Below are 19,357 nucleotides of genomic sequence, written 5' to 3'. Positions count from 1 at the left end.
GTATCTAAATGCTTTTTTAGAATGTAATGGATGTCCAATCCTGTCTCCTATGTTGGACATTGTACTCCTTGTATTTTGCTTTCATCGCTTGATACTTTAACAAATTAAAAAGTGGCAGTACCTTTAGTAATCTCACCATGATATAACATGGTAACAAACCCTTGTGCTCCTATACAGGATAAAGAAGAAAATGATAACTAAGATAATAAACAGCAGGAAAAAAAGAAAGAGGGGGAGTCCCTTTAAAATAGCCCTTCTTTAAGGCCAATGTTCTGAGCTTAGAAAAGGAGAGAGACCACCATTTCAAAGTAACCTTCATTCCTAAAATCTTGAATAAAACCTAGTCCTCTTCCAATATTTTTAGTATAGCATATATGAATTTTTGATATTTCATGGAAACAGAAATTTTTAGATAGCAATAGTGGCAGCAGTAAGTAGGATGCCAAGGATTGAATAAATGTGGGATTCATGCTGGAGCCTGAATAGACAGAGGACTTAGCGAGTGACTGGATGTCAGAGCATCAAGGGTGATCTGCCAGCATTCTGGTCTAAGTAAGAGCACAGATGGAGTTGCTATTAACTGAGGTGAGGAAGACTAGAAGAGGAAGAGATCGGGCCGTGGTAGATGATCAAGGGTGGTTTTTGATATGTTTGTGATCTTGTAAGACATGTAGCTGGAGATCTCATTTTGGCACTCGGATTGAGAATAGATATAGGCTGGATATATAAATGGAAGACTTCTTGGCAAATGGATAGTATTTCAAGCTATACGAGTGAATGAAATAATCTAGCATTGGCTTGTGGAGGCATCAATCCATCTCTGCCTTCATTTTCGCGTGATGTTCTTCCTTTGCACGTGTCTGTGTCAAGATGCCCCTTCTTAAAAGGACACCAATCCTTTTGGATTAGAATCCCAATGACCTCATTTTAACTTGATTACCTTTGTAAAGACCCTGTCTCCAGACAGGGCCACATTATAGAACACTGACTGAATTAAGGGAGAATAAAGTCCCAACAGCAAGTTCACAGGGTGCCTGTTAAGCTCAGAGCTAATCTTCTCTTCTCTGGAGACTCTGAATGATGTTTTAGAATTTTTTTCAGTAGATACCTCCAGTTCTGATATCAATTCCCATGTGCAGGTTTTCCAACACCACCAAGCAATTCTCCAACATCAGCTGGAAGTGCTACAGTTCAACTCCATTCTGATACTATCTACCTGGAGGTAGTATCAGATCCCACAAGTTAAGGGCTCAATCCCACAGGAAAGTGCCCCACGTCCACGTTGTTAACTATAAATTGGAAATCCCCGTGACCCCGTTCTTGGGGTTAATGCATTTGCTATAGCAGCTCACAGAACTCAGAGAAACATTTTACTTACTAGACGACCAGTTTATTATAAAAGGATATAACTCAGGAACAGCCAGATGGAAGAGATAAGTAAGGCAAGGTATGGGGAGTGGACGGAGAGCTTCCAAGCTCTCTGAACAAGCCACTCTCCCCAAGTCTTCATGTGTTCACGAGCCCAGAAGCTCTTAAATCCTTGTCTTTGGGGGTTTTTACAGTGGCTTCATTACATAGGCACAATTGATTAAATCCTTGGCCACCAGTGCTTGAACTCTGTGTCCAGCCCCTCCACTCTCCCAAGGCAGGACTGAAATTTCTAACCCTCTCATCACAATGTTGGCTTCTTTGGCAACCATCCCCCATCCTTAGGGTTCCTGGGCCTTTCCAAAAGTCACCAGCATAACAAAAGACACCTTTTCTGCTCTCCTTACTTAGGAAATTTCAAGGGTTTTAGGAGCTCTGGGCCAGGAATGGGGACTAAAAGAAAATACATATTCCTTATTATAAATCACAGTAGCACAATAACATAGCCACATGGTTCAAAATTAAAAAGTGAAAAGCTCCCTTCCTGTCTCTCCGCTAGTCATCCAGTTCCCCTCTCCATGGGTACCTCCGTCATTCTTTCATTTTGTATCCTTCCAAAGATACGTTAGGCTTATGTAAGTATTTATAAGAAAATGTGAATATGTATTTCCCTCCTTTATAATACAAGAGGTGGCATGTTATAAACACAGTTTTGTGCCTTATTTTTCCCTAAATAAGATATTTCAAGTTCTCTCCATACCAATATAGAAACAACTTGCTTATTCTCGTGTATAGCTGAATTATATTCCATTTTCTGGATATAGTTTATCTAATCAGTCCTCAATTGATGAGCACTTAGTTTCCTTCTACTTTCCTAGTAGAAAATACTCTGTCATGAGGATACCTGTGTGTTATTCAAATGTGATCAAGTTTATCCATAGGATACATCCCCAATAGCAGAATTACTAGGTCAAAAGATGGTGAGCTTTTAATTTTGATGGATATTGCCAAATTGCATTCTGTATGGGTTTCAGCAAATTGAACCTACACAGTCCGAGTGTAAGTTGGACCCCTTAAATCACGTAAGATTTTTCTCCGATCTTCTCTCAGCCTTAAAGATAACTTGAAAAAAAGGGGAAACTTTAATCTAATTCTTCAATTATTTAAATAAACTTGAATTTAATGAGAAATAAAATCATAAAGCAAATTTGTTCAGCATAGATAACATTCCAAATATTGACTTTTTCCTTCCCTCTGGTGTATATTAAATTACATGTAGCCAACCAATTTCTTTTTGGTGTTATTATAAAAAGATAAACAAATCCTTAAGTAAAATTTTAAAAAGGACTCCATGAAGGAGTCACTTAAATTAGGATCAAATTTGTGAATTTTGATATGGAATAAAAGTATATTTTGTTGTTTGTTTTTTTCTGACAGTCTATATAAAACATTATATTGTAAAATAAGTAATGTTGAGAAAAAAGACAGGGAGAGAATTACTTAACAGTTCACTTTATCCTACTCATATGAAAGTAAGAACTTTGTTGTAACTTTCACTCCTTATGAAAGAAAAACTATTTCAGGGGACACATTTCTATGACCAGAGTCAGAAGTGAAAGATTAACCACAGAGGCAGAATCAATGTCCTGTGACTGAGGCTGAGACAAGGAGGACTGATATTTGGAGTGTCCGGGAGAAAAGATGTATTGATGCTTAAAGGAAGAGTTTTGCAATATCTGATAACGTGATTTTTTTAAATCTGGAGCGAAGTAAAAAACACCTTAGCGCCCACCCAACTTTGTTTTCCTCTGACAATATTTAAAAGGAAGTGGATTTTGCTCGATTTGACCCAGGTGGGTGAAAGGGAAGAGAACAAATGACCAGAAATTATATTAACTAAGACTTATGGGCTCCTGCCCGTAGACTTGTATGGAAAAGTTATTTTTTTAAAATAGGCTTAAAAAAAAAAAAAAAAAGTAAGATACTGGGCTAAGCACAAATTCCAAACAAATAAGGTCAGTAGGTCTCTGTGAAGCTAATTCACTAAAATTTGACCAGATCAACCTTCTGAATCAGCTCTTCTTGAAAAAAGTATTTAAAACTCTGTCTAGGCTTGGAAGCCTGGCCTGATAAGCAGCACTCTACAGCATAAAGCACACGGGGGTGAGCTTATCCACTGACTCATCGCCTGTCTTTGGCCAAGCCATTCACTGACTATAATTCTGGCCACTTGCAGAATCAACACAAAGGAACCCTACATTCATTTCATCTCAGGGAGGATTTTACACAGCGAGGCCTTAAAATTAGTTTACGTTAGTCTAAAATTCTCAGCACAAGTTTCTGACCGTATGATCATATATTTACTGACAGGATGCACTTAGCTTTGTCCATTTTGTGTGAGAGTATGTGGAACCTGCTTGCGGATACAATGTATTTTAGTATATTTAAATTCATGATTTTTTTTTTTCCTCATAAATTGATAGGTTACTGTGAATAAAAAACTAATTTCTTCCCCTTCAACAAAATCTCAGCCTCAAGATCAAAAGAATTCCTCTCTGTTAAAAATGATTCCATTTCAACATCATTCATTAACTCCATGGAATTGATAGAGTTTAACACTTTATTTGCTACTCAGGTCACATTCTTTTTTTCATGGAAGAGCAAAAAAAATGAATGAATATTCACACTTAACTTTCAGCTTCAGGCTAAAATGTATTATGCACCGTATTTTGGTTTTTAAAAATAATCACCTTGTCACAGTTCAATGGCAAAGTGAAGTCAACTCTGTCAACAGAGACAATTTGAGGGGAAAAAACAGTCTTCACCCCCTTGAGTATCATTTCATTTGAATGCTCCTGATTTTCTACCTGCTGCTTTTTTGGGAATGCTCCATGGGACAGTATAATGAACTCTAAAATACCACACACGGAAAGCTCATCTTTGCTGACAGCACAGAGCTGACAAGTACGGATGTTCTCATACATTGTCCCTATTTGAACACTATATTTTATGTACATAAAATGCATGTCTAGAAGGTTCCTTTTAAACTCCACAGGCACAGAAAAAACCTGGATCCCCATATGTCTACCAATGTATTGCATGAATATATTAACACCATCACATCACCAACTGCTTTCATTGTTTTCCTGTAAAGGGAATCATAGTCAGGATATACATCACTTTCAATGTATTTTTCAACACATCCCAGAAGAAAGCAAAAGCGTTTGTTAGAAAACGCTTAGATGGGAAAATAAAAGTAGTACACGTTATCTGTGATAGCAGATATTGGCAATTGAATGCACCTGACAATATTTTTGATCGGGAGGGGAGATGGGGTTGTAGAGGAGGTTTGGATTCTATTATTTTAAAACTTATTCTCAAAGAAAGGCCAGAATGCTTTCCACAATTTTGTGTTGATTCTTTAGAGGCCAGGTACTTTTCAATTGACCTCTGTCTAAAGCAGATGAAAAGTAAATGAAGATTATTTCTTAAGAAAATCAAGACGTCTTTAATGGCTAGAGTGGTCCAGCTTTCCTGCTTTTCATTATTATTGTTTTTATTTTAATAGAGATCAAAACCTTTGTCTGAAGAATTGATACTACTCTGGCATATTTTCAGATATTGCATAGCCAATACGAGTAAGTAAATCAATGAATGAATGCATGAAGGCAGATAGGGAATCCTAAGGTCCTACGAGTGACAGACAAAGATGATTCCTCATATGAGTATTGATACAATTAGTGTCGGTTTTTCTTTATTATTGTATTTTTTGCCCTGGTCTGGGCACCCTGTGGCAGTTGCTTAAGCTCTCCGAGCCTGGGGTGACCATGATCACAGGAATAATGTTGTCCAGTTCCCATCTTCTGATAATGATGTTCTGAGGTCATATGAGATTTATAGAGACTTTGAAGTCCTTAGGAGAAAAGCTTAACACGAATTCAAGTGGCAGTCACTGCCAAGAATACATTCCACCCAAGAAAATTTTTGGTTTGATACTCTTAAGTTTCAGGAGAAAAAGTTAAGAAAAACTCATATTATGAGAGCAGGCAAAAGCCAGCAGTAGTTCACAATGGTTGATCCAGGAAAGAAATTGAATTGAGCTGTGGTAAATGAGCAGAGTAAGGCTAGCTTCAGTGAATTTCAGACAGGTCAAAGACAGCTTTGTAGACAAAAGTCCCAAGCTGTCTGTGTTCTGCAGCTCACCATGAATTTTTTGTTGCAGAATCCCACACATGTGGACCTATGTTTCTAGGAGATTGTAATAAAAGCCACCAAAGCAAGTGTGGGCAACTCTGCAAATTAGTAAGTGTATCTATAGTTAGCTCCATAAATGCCAAATAAATACCCATGTGAGAGACATATGTAGTTTGTGATTATTTTAAATCCCATATTACAAACTGATAAACTTTCCGGACAGAGTGAGAAAGATACGCAGGTAGTACAATACTGTCCATGTGAGAAGGGTTAATGAACTAAGAGTATTTTTGTCATGGTTTAAAATGGCCAACAGTTACACATCTTTTAACAAAATCCAGTTAGGTGGGCAATTATAGACTTGGCTCATTTTTTCATATCATGTTTCCTTTTTCTTCTAAGATGGTTTATTAGCAGGACAAGCTTCTTGTGGTCATTGAGAACAAAGGAGGTGATGGCTGTATCTCATTAAGGGCCTTGAGTCTCCAGGCCCTTCCACCCCCCCGACTTAGCTCATGAAGCACCTTGGATGTACGTCCATCACGGCACTGAGAACACTGATTGAGATTGTGTGTTTACAACCCTTCTCCTAGAGGACAAGGGTTTCCTTCTTGCTACCACTAGTGTCTGGGGATTAAGCCACTTTTACGGAATAGAACTGAATGTTGTCTGTGTGCTCAAAGAAATAGCGCTAAGCAGGTGTTCTTAAAAGGAAGGTCACGCAACTTTAGTCCCAGCTGAGGAGAGCCGGCATAGACATCACTAAACTACTAGGGTAACTATGGTCTGCATTAATAAATACAGATCAATGAAAGGTAATGGTACAGCTGGACTGGTAAGGCCACATTTGGAGTAATGTGTCTATTTCTCAGCAATGCGTTTTGGAAGGTCTTTAGTGTACAATGTAATTGGAGAAAGGTGTGAGGAAACTGGAAAAGTTCAAGCTAGAGAAGCCTTTTGGGGGCATTACCTTTCTTTTGATTTTTGTCAGTTTCTTAGGAAGCAAGATTGTATTTGTTTTTTGTGACTCCAGAGGAAAGAATTAAATGAATAATGATAGATAAAGCACACATTTAGCTGTATATTAAAAAAATATATTTTTCATTGTTTTAGCGTTATAAATCAAAGTAAGTACATAATTCTGTATGCCATTACCATTTTATAAATGTAACAGTGTTTTCCCAATAAAACAGAGTAGACATAGTCTCATAATAGAGGATAGTCTCTTAATATTAATAAATTTAACTTTAAGAAAAACCCAGAACATCATTCTTATTTCTCTCAATTTCTCATAGGCCAATAAAAACCTAGTGAATCGCCCCTGAAGGAAGGTAGCCATTGGCCTCAATTACATTCCTCTTTTCCTCTCTGAGTCTTTAATTCCATGAATTCAATAAAAGGCAAAGGCCAAATGTTGGTAGTAATTTTAAATCAAAGGTTTAAATCAAATATTGATTTAAATCTAAGATTTAAAAATTAAAGTGTGAAAACATTTTTAATCCCTTATTAATGGCTAAACAAAACATTAATCCCTCAAGAACTGGAAGAGAAAGGTAGGGTTGAAACATTTTTCTCACTTGCTTTAAAGCCCTCTAAGATGCATCCGGATATTTCTTCTCTTTGCATTAGGCTCAAACTAGATGTTGGTGCAAATTGGTTAGTAAAATGGACTTTTCTGCTTTCTCATTTTCTCTCCATTCTTTTGATGAGCCGACTGGTTTAAAATCTCAAGAACTGTAATGATAGGCCATAAATTATATGTGAGCATTAGCAAACTCTAAATAAATGGTCCTAAGAATTGAAGAATTTAGTCAGTCTTTTTCAAACATCCCATAGCTTTTTTCAGCTTAAAGAAGGGTGAAGCTACACAGAGATTTAGTATCTTCTTCCACTGGAAAGCAGCCACCTTTCTATCCAACTGTAACTCAAAGAAAATGTATTTAATTTATTATTTCAATTTACAGAAGTGCATCCATAGCCTAAACCTCAGTGTAGTACAGAGTATATATTTCATTTCAGTAAAGAAGGACTAAGCTGAATCAATATTTTAAGGACCTGGAACTGTATGGAGGTCAACAGACTCTGGATCAGTCGAACTACCTAGCATATCTGAGTGTGTGTGCGTGTGTGTGCGTGTGTGTGTGTGTGTGTGTGTGTGAGTGAATGCCTGAGTATGTGTACGTTACTCATTGCCCTGCATTTCTTAAAGTGACACACCCAGGGGTGTTATTATCTGAGTGCACAAAAGTGCCTATGAAATCTGATACATCACCAACCCTAGTCCTCCCCTCCATCATGTCACAAGTGGAATCATTCATTTCAGGGTGTTACTCTTCACTTTCTGGGGTGAACAATTCTTACATTTAAAACAATTAGTTTCAATCTGGTTTGCAGGCTGAAGTGGTTTACTGGAACCTTGTAAATAAAGTTTTATGTTTCTTTAAAACCTTCCTCTAGAAGAGGCCATGCTACTGAAAAAAAATCTTTTTCCATGAAGTTTTAGGAATTTGCATAGCGGCTATATCACTCAATACCGTTGTTTAAACAGCTCCAAAACCTGGGTTTCTGTGATCCACTAGGCTAATCTTGTTTCTATTTTCAAAGTAATATGTACTTTTTTATGGTCATCACAAAAATAACGCAATGACGCCAGCAGAAAAAGATAATCAGTGTTACAGAGGAAGACCCCAAAGCAACCACTGATATGAATCTCCTTGCCAAGTTAAGCCAAACATATATATAGCTCTAAATGGGTTCTCTATAAACAGAGACATTCTGAGGTCTAACTGATATTTATTAGCTTCAAGATCAGTCGTCTACCCTGGTGTCCTGTGTGTGTGTGTTTATTTTGTTCTTTGTTCCCTCTCCCCCAAGTTCTTCTCGAGACCTTTCGTATTCTCAGCAGTTGGGTTTTTTTGGTTTTGTTTTTTTTTTCTTTTTTAGACTCAGAATCAGGGTTGTACCATAGCACTCAGGAGGACAGTGAAAATTTCTCACTGGAGTTCTGGGATCAAAGTCGTCTACCTAAAAGTTAGTGAAAAGCATGAGGTAGTCCAGAGGAAGTTTCCATGCCTCCTCCATGGCTTGGCACTGGAGTTTTGCGATAGTCATCCAGAATAGGATTAGCAAAAATGAAATTGTCTCCAACTGAAGGGTGTATATACTTACTTTCACCTTTTGTTAAAACTCATTACTTCCTGATATTTGCTGAGATGTAGCCAAGCTGTTTGAAATGCTAACCAAAATGATGTGCTAAATCCTTACTAACTAAAAAGTCCTCCAGACACAGTCACATCCAGAATAAGATTTTACTGCAAAGTCATTTCTAGAGATTTATTTGGAACTAAAAAAAAGGAATATTCTAATAACATATTACTAAAATTATCATTTAAAACTAATATTTCCCTTTTGAGAGTACTCTGGAATTCTGGACATTTTAGCGGATCTATGTCATTTTCTCTTCAGTTTAGGGAATTTTCTGAGATCTGAGGCCCAAGTTCTGATAGTAGATGCTAGTTCATGTTTTCAAGGCAGAAATTTTGATATTTCAGGATAATTTTTAAAAAATCCCTAATCACTTCCATGCTCATTTGATTTTAGACCCTAAATAGACTCTAGCTCAATCATTGAGCCTCAGACCATAAGAACAATATTCAATCCGCAAAGACAGAGAGGAATGGAGAGACTGATGAAGAGGTTATGAGGGGTTCATTTATCAGCAGAGAAGGAGAAGAATGAGGCACTGCCTGGGGAAGGTACTAGATAACCACCATTGAGGGTCTAGCAGAAGCCCTCTCGAAATATTCTAGATGTATTTTGTTGTTCTAAGACTCTCTATGACAGAGTCACTTCCATGGCCTTTATTTGCACATAAAAATTGAAATTCCAAAGGCATTTTCCCTTATTTCTATTATTTCTAAATTATAATCTGATATGCTAGGAAAGAAAGTAAAATACAACTATTCTATCTAATTTTAATTAATGTACTCATTCAACAAATATCTAACTTTTCTCTCTCTCAAAGATTATGTTTTCATATATGGGAATATTTAAGTGGATTATAATTTTTTCTTTTACCTATAAAATGATTACCAATGGTTGTTCATTTCTTTGGAGTTGTGAATCAATTTGAAAAGCCCAACAAAATGTTTGGCCCCTATCCTAGATAAAAGGTCAGACACACATAAAATTTCAGAAACTATTTTATGGGCTTCACAAAATGCTTCAAGTTCCTCCATGAATGCTTAAGAAGCCCTAGATTAGAATAAGATAAAATTGTAGCTTAGGTGACAGCTTACTATGACCGAAAGAGGTTTTGTTGGTGCCTTGGAAGTAAAAAATAGCTGATAAGGTCCTCAATCCTGGTTGTAATCTTTAAAAATGACGTAATTTATGGGCTTGTAATGAATGTTAGGATTTTTGGAGTTTCACCAACTTCAATGTTAAAGTGAAACTTTTTCATTGCTATCCTTTGCTGCATTTATTTGAGAAGTGAGAATAATTACCAGTGTGCTTTCCAAATGGAATCCAAGTTAATTTCTATTAGTGGCAGGATGTGCAATACCATATGTAAACAAAAAAAAATCTACCTAATTGAAAGATTTCTGAAGGAGATTTCAATTTTCTAAATGTTGGTGCTCATACGAAATAATATGTCTCAATCGAGCCAGCTTACATCATTGCCAAGTTTCTGTCACTTGGCAGGTTGTTCCAGCATTTAAATTCAAATATTCAATGAAAAGAGCTTTGCCGAAAAGGACATTTTTCTGAATGATCAGTCTTACCTGCCATCCATGTATGAAACAAACGATTGCCCCACCCCAGTTATCACTGGACAGCCATTAAGCCAGTCATTAAATACTGACTCAGTGCTTACTACGTGCTAGACATTCAAGTACGGTGTACAATCTTTGTTTTAAAGGGCTGTGACCTACTGGAGGGGCGATGAGGATTTAGTGTGATGAATGTTATTATGGAGAAATATGGAATCAAATTCAGTCCCTCCTTCAGGCTTGGATGTTAGGGAAGATTTATTGATCCCATCATATCTAAATGTAAATGTAAAGATGAGTAGAACATAGTATGAGCAAGGCAAAGGTATTTGGGAAAATCAGGATGGGAATGGAAAATTTGCTCTGGGACCTAAGAGGAAGATATAATAGGCCCAGAGTACAGAGAGCTAAGGATTTTGATCCCAAGAACAATGTGAAACTAGTGCAGAATTTTAAGCAGAAAGACATGCACTGTTTGGAAGTTTAGCAACATCACTCTGGCTGCAGTAGAAAATAGAAAGTTAGATGCCAGTGAAAAATTGTAGGCGAAAGATATGGGTGACTCGAGTAAAGGTAGCAAATGTACAAGAGTGGAGTATTGAATAATTTGTCAGAATTAACAGCTGAATGATTTTGGAGAGAGAGCAAAGAGTAAAAAGCGATTCCCTCTTTTCTGTCTTATGTAAGTGGGTAAATAGCAGAACAATTTACAATGAGTGACGTGCTAAAAGAAGAAGGTTTTGGAGGAAAAAAAGGTGAGTTAGTTTGAAGTATGTTGAGTTGTAGTTGAATACGGAAAAATCTAGGTAGAGATGCCCAGTTAGAAGTTAAATATTTGGATTTGATGTTGTAGGTAAAACCTAAGCTATAAATATAGGTATGGGTGTTATTCATACACACAGACCAATGAAATGATAAAAGACAATGAGATTAACCAGGAAGGATGGAAAGAGAGAGGGGCGGAGAGAGACAGAGAGAGAGAGAGAGAGAGAGAGAGAGAGAGAGAGAGAAAAGGGAGAAATTTAGAGGGAAAAAAGGATGGGAATGGAAGGGAAGTCAAAAGATGGATGAAATGCAGATTCAAAGACAGAATTCTATAGAAACCATTCCTATAGGGGATGGTGGAGAAAATAAATTTTAAAAAGAAGGCTTAGGTTTCCCTGGTGGCGCAGTGGTTGAGAGTCCGCCTGCCGATGCGGGGGACACGGGTTCGTGCCCTGGTCCGGGAGGATCCCGCGTGCCGCGGAGCGGCTGGGCCCGTGAGCCGTGGCCGCCGAGCCTGCGCGTCCGGAGCCTGTGCTCCGCGGCGGGAGAGGCCACAACAGTGAGAGGCCCGCATACCGCAAAAAAATAAAAATAAAAATAAAAAAAAATAAAAAAGAAGGCTTAGAAGAAGCAGCCAGAAAATAAATAAAAACCCAGCTGTCCAGATGCCATGAAGAATGGATGTTTCAAGAAGGCAAGAATTACCAACAGAGCTATATCCTATAGAGATGTCACATCCCAATTAAAATAAGCATTAAAAGAAATCACTGAATTTATTGATGAATGTCATGAATGTGCCCGACAAACATGAGCTTTTTTTTTTTTTTTTTTTTTTTTTTTTTCCCCTCTCACCGTTGTGGCCTCTCCCGTTGCGGAGCGCAGGCTCTGGACGCGCAGGCTCAGCGGCCACGGCTCACGGGCCCAGCCGCTCCGCGGCACGTGGGATCCTCCCGGACCGGGGCACGAACCCGCGTCCCCTGCATCGGCAGGCGGATTCTCAACCCCTGCGCCACCAGGGAAGCCCAAACATGAGCTTTTGAGAACAATCCTAATGAAGGTGAATGCAGAAGCAGAAGTATTGTGGATTGAGAAATGAAGTGGAGGCTGTGAATGGAAACTGCTCTCCAAGTAGTTGGCTGTTAAGTAGAAGGCAGACGATACCAGAAAAATGTTCACTTAAAAAAAATCTTTCATCATTTGCTCAAAAAAGTTGTATTTTTTCATATATGTAAAGCAAATTGATAGCAATGGTGTTATTATTGCAAAACGAAAGTCCCAAATATAGGTCGGAGATTTATTAGGCCTTGTGTATTATATTTTCCTTTCCTTGTGAGGAAAATCAGGAAGTTTACAATCCCTGTGAATACGATTTGGCTTTTATTTTCATGTGTAATGTCAAGATTGGGAACAAGAGTCAGAGACAGACAAAAGGGAGAAGAGAAACCCAAGCATATTTCTCTTGGGTGTCGATCAGCTGAGGTCCTCCCTAAAGGATAAAGGTAAGCATATTAAAATGAAAGTGCCTGCTGTATTTTAATTATTATTTCACAATGTGAGATCACTGGCTTGAAGGCCTGGCCAGCTGAGCATAAGCCCTTGAAACAGTCAAAAGGCTCAGGGTGAGAAAGTGAGTTCAAGTGTGACAAAATCTCCCTGTCCCATTGGGTTCCAGTGATCAGAAGCATGGTAGGTTATAGCAGGCAACCACGATAAAGGTCAGCAGAATCTGGGTTCCTATGTATTTCTGCAGCACCCACCATTAGTTTATGCAGAAAAGTGCATAGTAGATTTACACAGCACAAAAATTCTGATCATCATGGTCTCTAATGTTGGTTAGTAAAATGATGGACTGAATTCTGCACTCAGTGCTGACCTCATGTGTAAGTTGATGAGCTAAGCCATTTGTCAAATTCGTGGTAATTATTTTTCAGCTTATAGCAATTTTAATTCATTGGTCACCCCATTGAGTGTACCATACCATGCTATGACAGCAAAAAACTATTTAAGATAATTAGGTAAAAATTCTTTGATCATTTGCATTCAAATAAGGGAAGTGATCTAAAATATTTTGAAAACTCTTTTCAATATAGTTAATTGAATTAGTATCTAAATCATATTTTCTTGTGCTTTTTGTTTCACAAAATCATCTAACATATATCATTATAGTGGCATTTGTTATCTCTTTTTTTTTTTTTTTTTTTTTTTTTTTTTTTTTTTTTTTTTTTGCTGTATGCGGGCCTCTCACTGCTGTGGCCTCTCCCGTTGCAGAGCACAGGCTCCGGACGCGCAGGCCCAGCGGCCATGGCTCACGGGCTTAGTTGCTCCGCGGCATGTGGGATCCTCCCGGACCAGGGCACGAACCCGTGACCCCTGCATCGGCAGGCGGATTCTCAACCACTGCGCCACCAGGGAAGCCCTGTTATCTCTTTTTTATAGCTAGGGTTTTTTTGTGGGTTTCTGTGTGTGTGTGTGCGTGTGTGTGTGTGTGTAAGTGTATGGGCTGAAGCTGTGGTAGAAGGGTTAAGAGCTTGGGATCTGGAATCAGACAATCAGTTCTGCTATGGACTAGCTGGGTAGTCTTGAGTGAATTACTACATCCCTCCGTGCCTCAGTTTCCTCATCTGTAAAAAGATGATAGGAATGGTACTTCTTGCCTTGAGGTGTTGTGAGGATTAAATGAGATAACTCAAACCTTGATATAGTAAGCATTCAAGAAGTGTTAGCTCATTTTAGCCTTTGATGATTTCTCATCCTGAAAAGTTGAAAGACACAAGCAAGAACTGGTTGGTTAGACTTGAGTTGTTAGTTAGGAACCAATGGTTGGACAAGAACTGAAAATATCTCAAAATCCAGACCTTCCAGGTCTTTTCCTGCAGTTAACAGAAATACAAATGCTGTAAGGTCTACAGCAAAAACACTAACACTCTGGGTCAGTGGAGGACTCCATTCTCAGGTTTTCAACTAAACTTGATGAAGAAAAACCTGGCCTGCTCCTCCCTAATTAAATAAAGCTCGCAGTGGATTTATCTGGCAACCGATGCCTTAGGTACAGACATAGGAACCTTCCTTAGGGACCAAGAAACACCTAGTTATAAATAATATTAAAAACAAAACAAAACAAAATTGGGGATTTTAGGAATTTAGAAATACAAATAAATAAGAAAGAGGTTTAAATTACCATAGGAGAAGAAAATTTCATCACAAAGTGATCCCTACTACTAATATTCTGGTATAAAGTTTGTGTATGTGCAAATTTACATTTACAAAAATAAGATCACATGGGTCATATTATCTTATAGACTATTTTTATTTCACTAAATAATATAGTCATTTTTCCTGGATATTTATATTCCATGGTATATTTATGCAGCATCCTTATAAATAGTTGCCTATGTTTATTTAAAGCATACATCATAATTTATTTAACCACCCTATTATTGAATATCTGGTTTGTTTCTATACTTTCGTTACTATAAACAGCACTGTGATGAACATCTGGTCCTACTAAATGTTAGTGTGTGTGGATGTACGTGTGTATTTTTATACACACACACGTTTACACACACACATTTCAGGTTCTCTTACGTAAAGATGTTCTCTACTCTCTTTCTCTCTCTCAAATGTTAAATATTTTCATTGCATCATACCTTGAAGGTAATATAAAAAATGATGAAGCTACAAATAAAAATGAGTTATATGAAATAATAGCATTTAGGGGAATTCCCCGGTTGTCCAGTGGTCAGGACTCCACTCTCACTGCCCGGGTTCAATCCCCGGTCGGGGAACAAAGGTCCTGCAAGCCGCCCGGCACATCAAAAAAAAAAAAAAAAAAAAAAATTACAGCATTTACACATTTTTTTAGACAGTTGCTAAAAGGAACATTGAAAACATTACTTTAAAGGCCCACTTTGAGCACACAGTAAGAGCCAATACGAGACCCAGGTAACAATTTTATATAAAGACGCCACATGTACAGGCCATATCTATGCATATACACGTGTGTGTGTGGAGGGGGTGTGTCGCACGCACGCACACTGCTCCCTTGGGAGGAAGTGATTACGTTCAATGGCTGGTGGCCCAGCTTGGAGACTCTGCCTCCCCTCCATCCCGCCCCAGAAGCCACAGGGACTTCAGCTTCATTTTCAGAACAACGTGGGTGGTGCCATGTGTCCACCTAAGCTGGACAGAGTCTGGGTGTCCATGTCAGTTTCACAGGTGTCTCTGACCTTGAGTGTTCATCCGAGTGCCATATCTGACCTATTCAGTGTACCTCTCTCGCGTGGCTGGCTTGTTAACCCACAGTCCTGAGGCCGTGAGTGCAGTTGGGAAACTGAGTCACAACCGGCTGGCGGAGGTTATCACCTCCTGCAGCGACAACATTCTCGTGGCAGAAAGCCCGATGTCAGAGAGTCCGTGGACATGACAGCGGCCAGCTGACCACCCCGGTCTCTGTGAGCCAACGGCAGCTGCCAGCGAAGGCAGACTTAGCGTCTTTTCCCAAAACAACCATTTTAGTACCGTGATTAAACACAGGAGTTACGTGCACCTACTTGTCACCAATCAGGGCTTTCTTTGGGAGGCGCAAGTGGTGTGGGAGAGCACGAACGATGTGAATGAAGGCAGCTGCTTCTGACGACCCCTAGGTCACCCCCCGCGCAAGGGCCGCAGAGCAGAAGGTGGGATGGCCCCCTAGAAAAGCAGCGTCAGGTGGGCCAGGATTACCTGACCGCCGCGTCCCTGCAGCTGCAACAGTAGCCACCAAGCACATTGGGTCTCAGCGACTCGGCACTGGCCCGGCAACTTCAGCGAGAGAACAGCAACAAGCGGTCCAGCCTGTGGCAACGCAGGACGTAGCGCTGCGGGCGTCGGGGGGAGGAGCCACCTCTGGACTTGCAGCCGGAGAGCCAGGGTTGCAGCAAGTCACCTGTAGCCCTACCCAGTGCTAAGCTTCCTCTTTCAAAGGCTGTGGCTATTTTGCTTGCTTCCCCAGCTCAACTCCTGAGATGTGTTCCTCCTGAAAGAACGATAGAAGAATCTCTACGTAATCTGATACTCACTTCGTCAGGGCTTCGATTGATTGGAGATGTAAAAATTGACAATTTTTGAATTTCATTATTATGAAGTTTGGTTACTCTTCCTAGATCCTGTTGGTTATATTTCAGTATTGAATGTTAAAAACAATTTCAGTAGGAATAGTGGTAATGACTGTCTATAAAAATGTTGTTCAAAATTTAATCAGTTTCAACAAAAGTGTTCACAAGTCTACACTTGAGACTATCATCAACAAAATTTCAGAGACCAGATACTTCTTGTGTGTGTGTGTGTGTATTTTAATCCATGAGAAGATTTAGTCTGGTCTTCCTGACATAAGGGTGATAGGTTTCTATCTCTTAGTCTAATTAACACCTTTAATCTTTTTTTAATGGTTAGGCATTCTCTCTTTGGTTTTGAGGCATGCTAAAGATAAAAGCACGGGAGGCTGGAGGTTAATCCTTACTGTTCTTTATTTCTTAATTTCTGCCATGGGGACTCCCTTTCCATCATGGCTATTTATTCAGGAACCCTGATGATATGCTTTCAGTAAGAGATGGTTTAGAACTACCACCCAATATTACTATATATTAAATTATAGGGGCTGTAATTAATAACTGCTAAATGAACACAACTCCAATTTCTTATATATCTTTTTTATTATTGTGCCTAAGAAAGTAATCAAATTAATGCTTTTAGAATTAATATTGAACCTAAGTAGCACTATTCCTAGAATCATTCTAGCCAAATGGTTACAAAAATGGTAAACAACCCCAGATTTTGTTAATCAAGGATGTTACAGATGAATACAAGCTTATTGATATGATTTGCTTCTTCTCACTCATATAAAGAATATTGAATTTCCTATGGTATCGATAATAAAATACATTAAATTTTGGCATTCAACAAATCATAGAGATTTGATTTTTTCATCTTAGAACTAAGATTTTTTTTAATGTCCTAATATGTCTTATATAAGATAAAACGTTGTAACCATTTGCCCCAGTAGCAATTTTTTTTTAGAATTTTGGAAAATATACTGAAATTTTATGTGTAAAAATGGACTCTCATTCAGAATTGCCCATTTGGAATTTTCAGCAAACTACAGATTTGTAAGTCTTTTGAAATTAATAGATTTGTATGACTTGAGATTTCAGCTCAGACTAATATATTTTAATACATTAAATATTAAATATGTAAACATATATATATCTTCAACCAATTTTGTTTTAATTGAGCCAACATGCCATATCTTCAGCATTGTAACTGAGGAGGAATTTGTCAAAATATGACTTGTTTTCTTTAAAAAAAGTAGAATTAAAACAGTCTCAATTTAACAAGGATTATTCAATATTCCTGTATTATGCACATACACATACACACACATACACACACACGAACATACACATTCTGAAGATCTCTAACTAACTTTAGATAGAAAAACTCAGAGGTCAAAAGAGTGCTAATTAAATATTTTAAAATGGAGCAAATTCTTTGAAGAAAATACAAATATAGGTAAATTCTAAATTAAAGCACTTTCAGAATTCTCTAATATGAGTTTTTTTTTTCAGAATGTTTGTTCAAATACATATGTGGAACACATTCACAAAGAAAAATATAATAATCAGCTCTACCTTTACTTCCTGTTATGGGCAATGATTTCATTCTGTGTGGATAACTACATAAGTTGAAAATATAATGGTCTGAAAGAGATTTATTTTCTTCTCTTATCGATTTGTGAGGGGGAAAAAAGCATAGTGAATAATACAAAAGTGATCTAATGAATGAGTTTGAATATGATGTGCTTTGTTTCTTTATAAACCTAACTTTCCCAGGAAAAACAGATGAGTATTGTTCATTCTACCTTTTTTTAAAGTATTTTTCTGACTGTACAAGTTTTATGTGCTCATTGAACATAGCTTAGAAGAAAGTAAAGTCCCTGCTGTCAAACAGCTCAAGACACAATGAATAATTCAAGAAAGTATATACAGGGACAAAACTATTGGTAGAAAAACAGAACTACCATTGGGTTTCAAACGAAATGAATGAAAGGACCAGGAGAAGTTGAAATGGGGAACTGGTCTTGGAGATGCATCCTGAAGAAGGCTGGGAGCAGAGAGCTGGAATGAATAGAGAGGACATTCTGGGTAAAGGGGTCACATGAAGAGAAAGGGAGAGAGATGCCTGGGTAAAGAGACTGTTGATCGTGGTAAGGGAGACTGAAGAGCTTGGCAAAATTATGAAAAGAATAAGTACTAGGCAAAGAATTTTAGACATCAGTTTGTAGGTCATATAAAAAAATATGGAGGGGGGAGACCTGACTGGAAATGAAACTTCTAAAAGATTAACATTGCAGTAGTCTGTTTGGTGGCTTTGCTTACAAAGGTACTAAAAGGTGAGGGATCAATTACGATGCTATCGAAACTACACAGTTTATAAAATGGGAATAGCTTGAATTAGGGTGAAACATAAAATATGGATTGACATGATTTGGGATGGGTGGTATGGAAGTTAGAAGTATCAAAATGACTGAGATTTTGACCCTAAAGTATGAGAAGAATGGAAGCGTTCACAGAATGAAAAACAGATGATGAATTAAAAGACGCAACCACAAAAACTAACTAAAAAGCGTTGTCTCCCCTGCCCCACCACCAATGCCATTAAAAGCTGGAACCCACCGCTCTCCCTCTTCACTGGCTCCTTAACTGTGTCAGCTCATAACTTGACAATGAGGCTGACAGTCCCATTTGCCCTAAGAGGCCAAATAGCATTCTCTGTCATTGCAAATAACAGCATTTCCTCAGTGAAGGTTGAACTAAATTACTTTAACAAGGCTAAATTAAAAATCAAACATGTTGATGCATTTAATGTGAGGCACAGAGGACACAAAAGATCATAAAAAATGATTGGCAATATTGATTGTCATAAACTACTCTTCATGAAGTAAAATAGATTCAGTGCTGACCCTTGAAATTCAGTTACCCTATTCCTTGTGTATTTACTCACAGGTTTTATAATTTAGGAGAATTATTTCTCTTTTGCCATATTTCATCTTTGATGTGTTACCTTAACCTTTCCTTCCTCACCACAGTCTGTTTTTCTCCTAAATGAAGATAATGGTGATAATAATAATTCCATCTTAAGTTTAGAATTTTATGAAAGTTTCATTCTTTTATGTTACATGTGTGATGTAGATAAAACATCTAATTATACTTACTTCACAGAAA

The 19,357-nt window shown here is 38.0% G+C and overlaps 1 long non-coding RNA gene and 1 pseudogene across 4 annotated transcripts in view; both read left to right on the top strand.

Annotated features, from left to right (window-relative positions):
* LOC136792884 (uncharacterized) overlaps window positions 1-19,357 on the top strand; it is a 446,126-nt gene that overhangs the window by 224,392 nt on the left and 202,377 nt on the right. The window lies entirely within an intron of this gene.
* LOC131744202 (ubiquitin carboxyl-terminal hydrolase MINDY-1 pseudogene) lies at window positions 15,165-16,045 on the top strand (annotated as a pseudogene).

This window comes from Kogia breviceps, chromosome 17 (assembly GCF_026419965.1).
Source record: "Kogia breviceps isolate mKogBre1 chromosome 17, mKogBre1 haplotype 1, whole genome shotgun sequence".
NCBI lineage: Eukaryota > Metazoa > Chordata > Mammalia > Artiodactyla > Physeteridae > Kogia > Kogia breviceps.
Note: the sequence above shows the minus strand (reverse complement) of the source record. Positions and strands in the feature narration are given on the sequence as shown.